Below are 9,492 nucleotides of genomic sequence, written 5' to 3' on the forward strand. Positions count from 1 at the left end.
GGGCTGGAGAGGTGGCTCAGTGGTTAAGACCTCTGATTGCTCTTCTAGAGGTACAGAGTTCAATTCCCAACAACCACGTGGTGGCTCACAACAACCTATGATGAGATCTGATGCCCTCTTCTGGTGTGTCTGAATGAAGATGGCGACAGCTACAGTGTACTCACATACATAAAATTAAAAAATCTTTTAAAAAAAAAAAAGTTAGCAAAAGGGCAAATATGCAAAAAAAAAAAACCCTCTTAAAAGGTTAGTTTGCCTTTATATATCAAATAAGAAAAAGAACCAAGCTGGTTAGGGATGTGGCACAGTAGGGAGAATGTTCACCTGACGTGTGAGGCTCTGTGTTTCATCCCCAGCACCACGTAAAGCCAGGCTTGACAGCACACCCTGTGACATAAGCCTTGCAAGCTAGAGGCAGGTGATCAAACGTTTTTCCTCAGCTTCAGGGCAACTTGAAGTCAGTCTAGAATACAGGATTCTGTCTCCAAAAAAAAAAAAAAAAAAAAATCAGTACACTGAAAGGAAGTTACTGCCATTCTTTTCTTAAAAAAAAAATAATAATAATAATCCATAAGATGACCAGGAGCTACAAAACTAAGACTGTTGTTTCAATTTTTGAGACAAGAGTTCCTTATATAGCCCAAGCTGACATGAACCTCCTAACTCTCCTGTCTGTGCCTCCTGAGTTCTGGCATTCCAGGAATGCATATCCCATCCTAATATAAAGATCTATAGTTTTAATAAAATGTATATTTTAAAAAGGAATATCTTCTGTACCTGTCATTCAGGGTTGGTAAAAAAAAAAAAAGTCAAAGGAAGTAACAAGCATAAAAGTTCTCAGAAATCTATCAAGTATTAGGCAGAAATAGAAATTTGGCTTGTTGGTAGAAGTGCTAAGAAAGTAGAAGGAGGGACAGGAGGGTGTGACATTTGACCTCTTTCAAGAGATGTAAAACTAGACTGGACCCTCAACATCTTGATTGCATATTTGCAAATTTGCTGACTCACTAACTTCTCTCTGCCCAAACTTTGGGGACCTCAGTCAGGAACTTCTGTAGCAGTGGGTTTGGTGAGGGCATTGGCTGAGGGAAAAACTTATACTCTTTTTCTAGGGCCAAGATCACAATATGGATAGGGCCTTTTTTTTGTGTGTGGTTTTTCAAGACAGGGTTTCTCTGTGTAGCCCTGGCTGTCCTGGAACTCACTCTGTAAACCAGGCTGGCCTCAAACTCAGAAATCCACCTGCCTCTGCCTCCCAAGCGCTGGGATTACAGGCGTGCGCCACCACTGCCTGGCAGGATAGGACTATTCTTATCCAGCACTTCCACTCCTTCTGGGCCAAAATGGATTTGGACTCCCATTTTGGTGATATCTCTCCCCAGCAGAGTGTATGGGCATCCTGGATGACTATAAAAGAGTGACTTACTCATCCCATTCCCAAGTCCATCTTTCTTTGGGTAGTACATGGATGTCAGGGGCAGCCCTGCTTATACACTGGAGGTCTAAAACCAGCCTAAAATCAGCAACAGGCCTAACATACATGCCTGCTAACACAAAGTCTTGGGTCTCTGTGGAAAAACACTGAAACAGATGACTAGAAGCTATTGTAAACAAGCAGCTTTGGTGGAAAATTGTCAGGCTGAATACATAGACCTTGTAGATAGGTAGCCTTGATGGATAGTACCAACTTAGATAAGGACAAGTGAATCATAGGCGGAGTCATAGTGATCCATCCCCTGAGCCTTCACCCAGTTGATGCTCTGTTCTGGAAGATATCTGTACTCCCCTGAACACCTACACTCCTGAATCATCCCCTTCCCCACATCCTGCCTTTTTGTGTATATAATCCGTGTGTGAAAAAGTAAAAATGGCGATTTGATCAGACTATAGACAGATCACCTTCTTTGCATCAGCTGACCTGTCCCTCACTTTCTCTTTCAGGTGATCTCCCTGGACCCCCTGTTTAATGCTCTGCTGGCCAGGACACAATGTACAAGGCATATTGCCTGTTACTTCTTCTATCCATGTTTTTCAATCTGACAATGGTCTTAGCGGTTGTTTTAAAATGGAATGTTATACAACAGTGTTCACCAGAAAATCTATTGGTTTCCCCTCCACCTTCAGGGTTACCCAGGGCTCATGGACAGGGGTTGAGCCCCATTTCCCTCAGTCACTGACTTCCTCTAATTTCAGGACTTTGAGTTTTCTGTTTTTCCAATGGCCTATTTCTTTGCAGAAAGCACACTGGTCTTTATTTAGTGTCACTGGAAGCCAGATTCCCCATCAACTGTGCCCTGCTTACCTTTTCGTCTTTTCTGAGCCATGTCCCTCAGTTCACTGTTATCCTTGTGGTCATGGTTGGTGGCAGCTTCAAGTATTTGGCCAATCCCGTTTTGTTGACCCTCGAGGTTATCTCTATTGTTGTAGACTTTCTCTGTTATAGCTACCAGTTCTAGCAATTGCTTACCTTCAAACCCCTCCAAGCCTTGGAGTTTTTGCTTCAAGCATACTTGACTATTCTTGCTTCATGCCAAGGAGGGATTGATCTTGATCTCTTGGCCCCAAGCTTGGGTAACTATCCTTTTGCAAGCTGGAAGGGGGAGATCCCTTTTACATAAGCCTATGATTGTTGCAGCAATTAACTTGCCCAGTTCTGGTTAGTTTCAGGTGTCTAAACTGTTAATAAATTTGGGGAAAGGCTGACCACTCTGAAGCCCACTTGGCTTATATAGTCCCCCTGCATCTGCTTATGAGTACATTATATTTTTCCCTATATAAACTGACCCTAGACAGTGTATAGGTTCACAGCTTTCAGCTCTCGAGTCTGTAAGCTGTTGCCCTGATTGATCAGTCTTAAGAGTGTGCATTCATTAAACTATCCCTGTCTGACTGAGATTAGTGTTTGCATGACTTGTGGGGTGACTCCTAGACCCTAACACAAACAATCGAACAACAACAAATAACCCAAGACTTGGCTAACTGTTACGTTCCTTTGCTTGATTTAGGTGCTTTATCTAGTTCCTAATGTAGAAGGCTAAGTGTTCGGATTTTTTTTAATCTCTACATTTTTAGTATATATCTTCGTGGTTTAATTTGCCCATAAGCACTTGTGCTGTTTGCTAAAAATATTTTGATTTCTCTTAGGATCACTGTTTGACTTCTATGTTCTTAAAACTTTGTGATTTAATCTCTAATTATTTCATAGGTATACAAGTATTTTGTTGTTGAGGGCCAGATTGATCCAAGGCTTTCTCATAGACCCTGATGAGAGGAAAAAGGAATCTAGTTCTCAGTCCTTGCTCAAACGTGAACTTGCCAAGACCAGTCTGGAGCTGAGGTCTGAGTACTGCAAGATGGAAGGTGTTAGTTCCTGATTACTTGGCTTTTTCTCATAAAGAACCTGAAGTTATCAGTCATAAGCCACTGTATGCTCTGTCATGTTCTTGAGACAATCTGTGTTCTCTTCGTGCAACATTGCTTGATTACTCTTATAACGACTCTAACCCATTATATGATTCTGTTGACTCTGTCTCATTTCTCCCCTGGAAATAGTGTATGAGGTGCTATACTTCTTAACAGGTTTGCTTAACATAAGACATAGCTTGTACAAAATATAACAGTTTTTATCTTCTCTATCTTCTATATTCTCATCCTCTGGAACTGATCATCAAGACCCTGCCACTGAGGAAGGACCTGCTAGAGCAGGTCATTTCTTGATAGAGTACCACTCCCTTGATGTAGCTCCCCTCAAATATGGCCACACCTCACTGCATCCCCTCCCTCTTCAGAAAGAGAACTCAAAACACCAGCAGTGATCTTGCAGCTACCAGAAAAAGATGAGTTCTCTCCTTCCACCTTGCAGCTGCAGCAAGATCATTTCCCCTTGATGCCTAGACCCAAGACAGTTTTGAATTATAAATTGTCCATTAGTCTAATGCCTTCCCCTCTATTCTTGGCACATAGGTTAGATCACATGATTTGGAATTTACCTTTTTATTCTTTTTACAAAACTTATTATATTATTATTAATAATAATAATATACCTTATTATTCTTTTTAAAATCCTGTAAGTCAGAAACTGTCTTTGCTCTTTAGAACTGAAGGATTTTCTGTCTTCCAGGATCCCATCATGCTCCCAATGAAGCTCTCATCTGAAGGACAGCTTGTCTCGACTTCCTTTGTCCTAAACCTGTAACAGCTTTTGGTCTAACATTTCCGTGTTTTATCTCTATTTTAATTTAGTATGCTCTTTTTAAAAATTACTTATTCTTATTTTATTGTGCATTGGTGTTTTGCCAGCATGTATGGCTGTGTGAAGGTGTGGATACTCTGGAACTGGAATTGCAGGCAGTTGTGAGTTGCCATATTGCTACTGGGAATCGAACCAGGATCCTCTGGAAGAGCAGCCAGTGCTCTTAACCCCTGGCCCATCTCTTCAGCCCCAATTCCCTATGCTTGTAGGAAACACTTTTTTTTTTGTTTTTTTTGTTTTGTTTTGTTTTGTTTTTCAAGACAGGGTTCCTCTGTGTAGCCCTGGCTGTCCTGGAACTCACTCTGTAGAGCAGGCTGGCCTCGAACTCAGAAATCCGCCTGCCTCTGCCTCCCAAGTGCTGTGCCACCACCACCCGGCAGGAAACACTTTTATATGTGCACTATTTTTATATTTATGATTCCGAAGGTTTATATGGGTGAACAATTCATGTGATCCTGGGAAGAATGTCTATTTTAGTATTGTTAATGGAAGTACAAGATTGATTTAATCAGTTCAGTGAGGAAGCTTTTAAATATATACAGCTGTTGTTCTGCATATCAGTGATATAGGTATGTCATATCTCTCCTAGAATTTGATTTTCTAAACTCTGCCCCCCTTTTCAAGTAAAATCTTGCAATATATCTCCAGTAGCTGGCAAAGAACTAACTATGTAACCCAGGTTGGAACTGGCTGTATTGCCTAGGCTGGCCTGAAATTCATGGCAGTCCTTGTCCTCAACCTCCTGAATGCTAGGATTACAGCTGTTAGCCACATCCATTTCTTTTTGTTTGGTAAGTTGTTTGACTGGATGATGTGGTTTCTTTTCTTTTTCTTGAGATTTGTTATTTTATGTTTTATTTTATTTTGTGTGTATGGGCATTTTGCATGAAAATGTGTGTGGAGAGTATTGTTTTAAACAAAATCTCAGTGATTCAATTTTACCAATGAAGACTCTGGGGTGAAAGTCTGCTAGCTCAGAGAGGCAGAGAAAGCATCTACCTGACCTTCTTCCTCAGGTGATGTCCCAAAAGGAAAAGTAAAGTTCTCCTTCTTCACACTCTTTCAAAAACATCAAACTGAATATCACTCCTTTCTACTTCCTGTGCATCTTTCTATCCATCCTCCTGACTTCCTCTCACTCTCTATGGTTTTTTCTTTCCTATGTTCACTCCTTGTCAACTGGCTGCTTGCTCTGCCTCTTGACCTATGGTTGACTTTATTTAATTCTATTTACAATAAGCAGAAAGCTCTTGGATTAAAAGTATGCACCAAGGTGGAGCCATACCACAAATAGAAACAGGTTTTTCCAGTGAACAACACAATTTCAGGGTTCACAGTGTGATCAAATATCCTGCAACATGGTGGAGGGGGACATACTTAAACCCCATCTAGAGACAGTATGAAAGACAGAGAAAACCTTTGAGTCTATACCTCAAAGACAGTTTGAGTGGCCATCGGAGCAGCAGAGATAAGGAAGTACATTTGTTTACACATTCTTGCTACATCTGTAGGATAAGAGGCAGAGTAGCTGGGGAGAGCATAGCTTCATTTCTCTAGCTTGCAGAGATGATGTTAAATCTACAGGTTCATGATCTAATAGAATTCAAGATCCTCCTGTCTCCACATTACTAAGTATTAGAGAGAGCATTAGTGTAAGGAAGGTTTCTGTTATTGTTGGTTTGTTTCATTTTTAAAAATGTTAATGGCGCACTGATATAGATGAAAGGAATCTGTCTCTTCACTAACACTAGGGCTTGTGTCAAGCATCATTAAAATACTCTTAAGACCACTAGTATCTTTAGTAGGATGCTCTTTGAAAATTTAATTCTATACACTCAGACTGATATTAACTGTCCTGTAAATAAACTGAGATATTGGGGCAAGTTGACCTCCTAACTGGCAGCTGCTAGAATGTCCCTTATTGTCCTAGATTCCTTGAGCAAAAGACTGTCAGACTTCAGACCAGACTATATTTATACCAATCTAGTGGTTATAAACACTTCATGCATGCCATAAGTGACATATGGAGTGAGCGAGCGAGAGGAAGGGAGGGAGGGAGAGAGGGAGGGAGGGAGGGAGGGAGGGAGGGAGGGAGAGAGAGAGAGAGAGAGAGAGAGAGAGAGAGAAAGAAATATTAAAAAATACAACAAATATAAACAAAAATCCTTTCTAGCTGGGCATTTGGTTTCACATGTGCCATTCCAAGACCAAGAGACTGAAACAGGATGATTTTTATGACTCTGAGAGAGGCTTGGGCTACATAGAGTTACAGGGCAGCCTGAGTTTGAGTGACATCTGTTTCGAAAACAAAACAAAATATCAGGGCATTTGGCTTTAATTCCAGCACTCAGGAGACAGAGGCAGGCAGATCTCTATGAATTCAACCTCACCAGGTCTATTTAGTGAGCTCAGCCAGGGACTGATTCAAAGTAACTAGATAGATAGATAGATAGATAGATAGATAGAGCTGTTCACTGGGTTAATGATATGAATATATGGTATAAAGAAATTATTAAATGGACTCTATCTTGGAATAATGGAAGAACTTCTGAAGTGCCTCTAAAGATGATTTTTTTTAAAAAAAATGTATTTATTGACTCTGAATTTTACACCATGCTCCCACTCATCTCCATGTTCCTTGATAGCCATTCTCAGGAGGCTCTTAAAATTTCTCCAACAAAATAAAATATAACAAAAATCAAACAAGCAAACAACAAAAAAAACAAAAACATCACCCCCAAAAAACCCATCCTGTTGTGGAATCTGCAGTATTAACACACAGTATACACTTTTGCCCAAACATCTTTACTTGCAAATGCTCCTTGCAATAAGTCATTGTTCTAGTTGGAGGCCTCTGGCTTTTCCTGCAGTATCAATCCTGGATCCTCACTGGGACTCTTCTCGATGTCCTGGTGTTGCCTTGTGACATGGAAAGCCTCAAGCTTTGGATCTGTAGAACTGTCCCTTTAACATACTCCATCAATACATAATGGGTAGAGATTGAGGAGGGCCAACTCCACCTTCGTAGGTAGCTGAGCAGCAGAAAGTTAGCTCTTCCACACCCACACCACTAGGGTGGGCTCTTCAGAACTGATCTGTCTAACTCTGCCAATGCTGCAGCTGAAAAGTGACAGGGACAGTTCTCCCACTCTTACCACCCACACCCCCAGGGCAAGCTCTACCATGCTGTCCAGATGAAGTACAGGGCCAGCTCTCCCGGGTACTGCAGCTGCAATGGGCAGCTCTACTGATCAGGAGAGAAGACATGCCTGCAGCAAGAGCCACTAAAATGTGCAAGTATGTGGGAGAGTAAGAGAAGCTGGGAGGTTTGAACACTATGAATATACGAGGAACTAGAGACACAAGGGTGGGGAGGAACAGTCTGATGTGAGCAGACTGCCCTGCCACTTGAGGCCACGTTGAAGTCCCAGCCCATGCTGCCCATGAGGGCTATGTCTGGGTCTGTGGCAATGCAGCAGCAAGTGTCTGTGGCCCATATTACCACCACAGGTGATACGGCCATAGTCTGTGTTATGACCTGGGACCATTATGATGCCTAAGGGCTGTTCAGAAATGGCCTCCGCCTTCACTGGCCAGGCATCTACCCTGGGAGGTACAATAGAGCTGTCCTGGTGGTACAGGAAAGCCTGTCCTGAGGACATGAGTATGAGAGCCTCACCCCTAATCTGCAGTGGGATACAGGGGAGATTCCCGAGCCTCCTCACTCCTACACATGTATCTGCAGCTTTTAAAAAAACTACATATTTGTGTAAAACTTTTCCAGCACTGATCAATTGAAAATGAAAATATCAACTCTGGGGCTGGAGAGATGGCTCAGTGGTTAAGAGCACTGACTGATGCTCTTCCAGAGGTCCTGAGTTCAATTCCCAGCAACCACATGGTGGCTCATGACCATCTGTAATGGATTCTGATACCCTCTTCTGGTGTGTCTGAAGACAGCAACAGTGTACTCACATATATAGAATAAATAAATCAAAAAAATATATATCAACTCTGGAAAACATTGTAATGTTCTCCCCTGCAGTATCAAATACTCAACCATGACTTAATTTTATCTAAAAAGTAAATAAGCAAATACTTTCCATTATAATGCCAAACTGCCTTCACCTTTTGCATAGGAGTATAAACATGTGTCCCAAACTACTTTTATTTTCTTAAATATTCAGGACATGTTTTAGGATTTATCTTTGTGTGCCTGGGTATTTTGCCTGCATGTATGTCTATATACATGAGTGTCTACTGCCCACTGAGGCCAGTAGACTGTATTGGGTTCCCTGGGAGTAGAGTTGCATACAGTTGTGAGCTTCCATGTGGGTGACAGGAGTTGAACTTGAATTCTCTGGAAGAGTATCAAGTACTAGTAACTGCTAATGTGGGGCAGTAGGCTATGAGAAAAAGCCAGAAAGCTTGGTAGAAAGATCTGAAGCCCTGGGAACCTTGGTCTGAAGAAGGCCAGTAGGATGGGAGGCCGCTTGGAACTTTCCCAAAGCCATATGGCTCTCTTAGCTTCCGTTCCCCACAGCCCCTCCCACGGAGAGGTCCATGGCCTTGATCACGTAGGAAAAACACCTCCATGCAAATAAGGCATTCCCAAGTTCTCAAAACAAACCAATAAGAACTACCTGCTCTCCCCCCAAAAACTGTATATATCCCCCAGAGATCAAAAGTAAAGGTGTAGTGTGGTGTGAGACCTTTCCCAATTTTTCACGATTCCTCGCCAGTCGCCAGCAATCCTGCGCCAGGCCCTGCCCCACGCTACTGAAAAGCGGGCTGTGCTCCAGCTCACAGCTGGGGTCTCGCCCGCTCCTGCCCGAGCCTTGCCGCTGCAGCCCCACGCCCCGCCCGCGCCCTATGAAAGCTCCAGTTCTCAAGTTTCCCTCAAATTTTAAGTAAATTTATTTCTATCAGCAAATATTTGATTTATATAAATACATATCATGGGGTATATTTTTATAAAGTTTTCTCAAAGCAGGGTTGTGAGTGCACAGAAGTTAAAGCAGATCTCTCCCAGGCCAACACAGGAGTTTAAATATTTATAATATAACTTAGTGTCTTGCTACTTACATGTGAGTATTAACCCTACAAGCTTCATGCTATCTCTGCCTGCTACCACCCCATCTGCTGTCAAGAGATGCAAAATCTGCTACAAACCAGCACTTAAGAAGCTTCTCGCCCTTCTGCCCCTGCCTGGTCCTCCGGGCTGGAGCAGACACAGAGTC

This window comes from Grammomys surdaster, unplaced genomic scaffold (assembly GCF_004785775.1).
Source record: "Grammomys surdaster isolate TR1022 unplaced genomic scaffold, NIH_TR_1.0 124565, whole genome shotgun sequence".
In the NCBI taxonomy this organism is placed as follows: Eukaryota; Metazoa; Chordata; class Mammalia; order Rodentia; family Muridae; genus Grammomys; species Grammomys surdaster.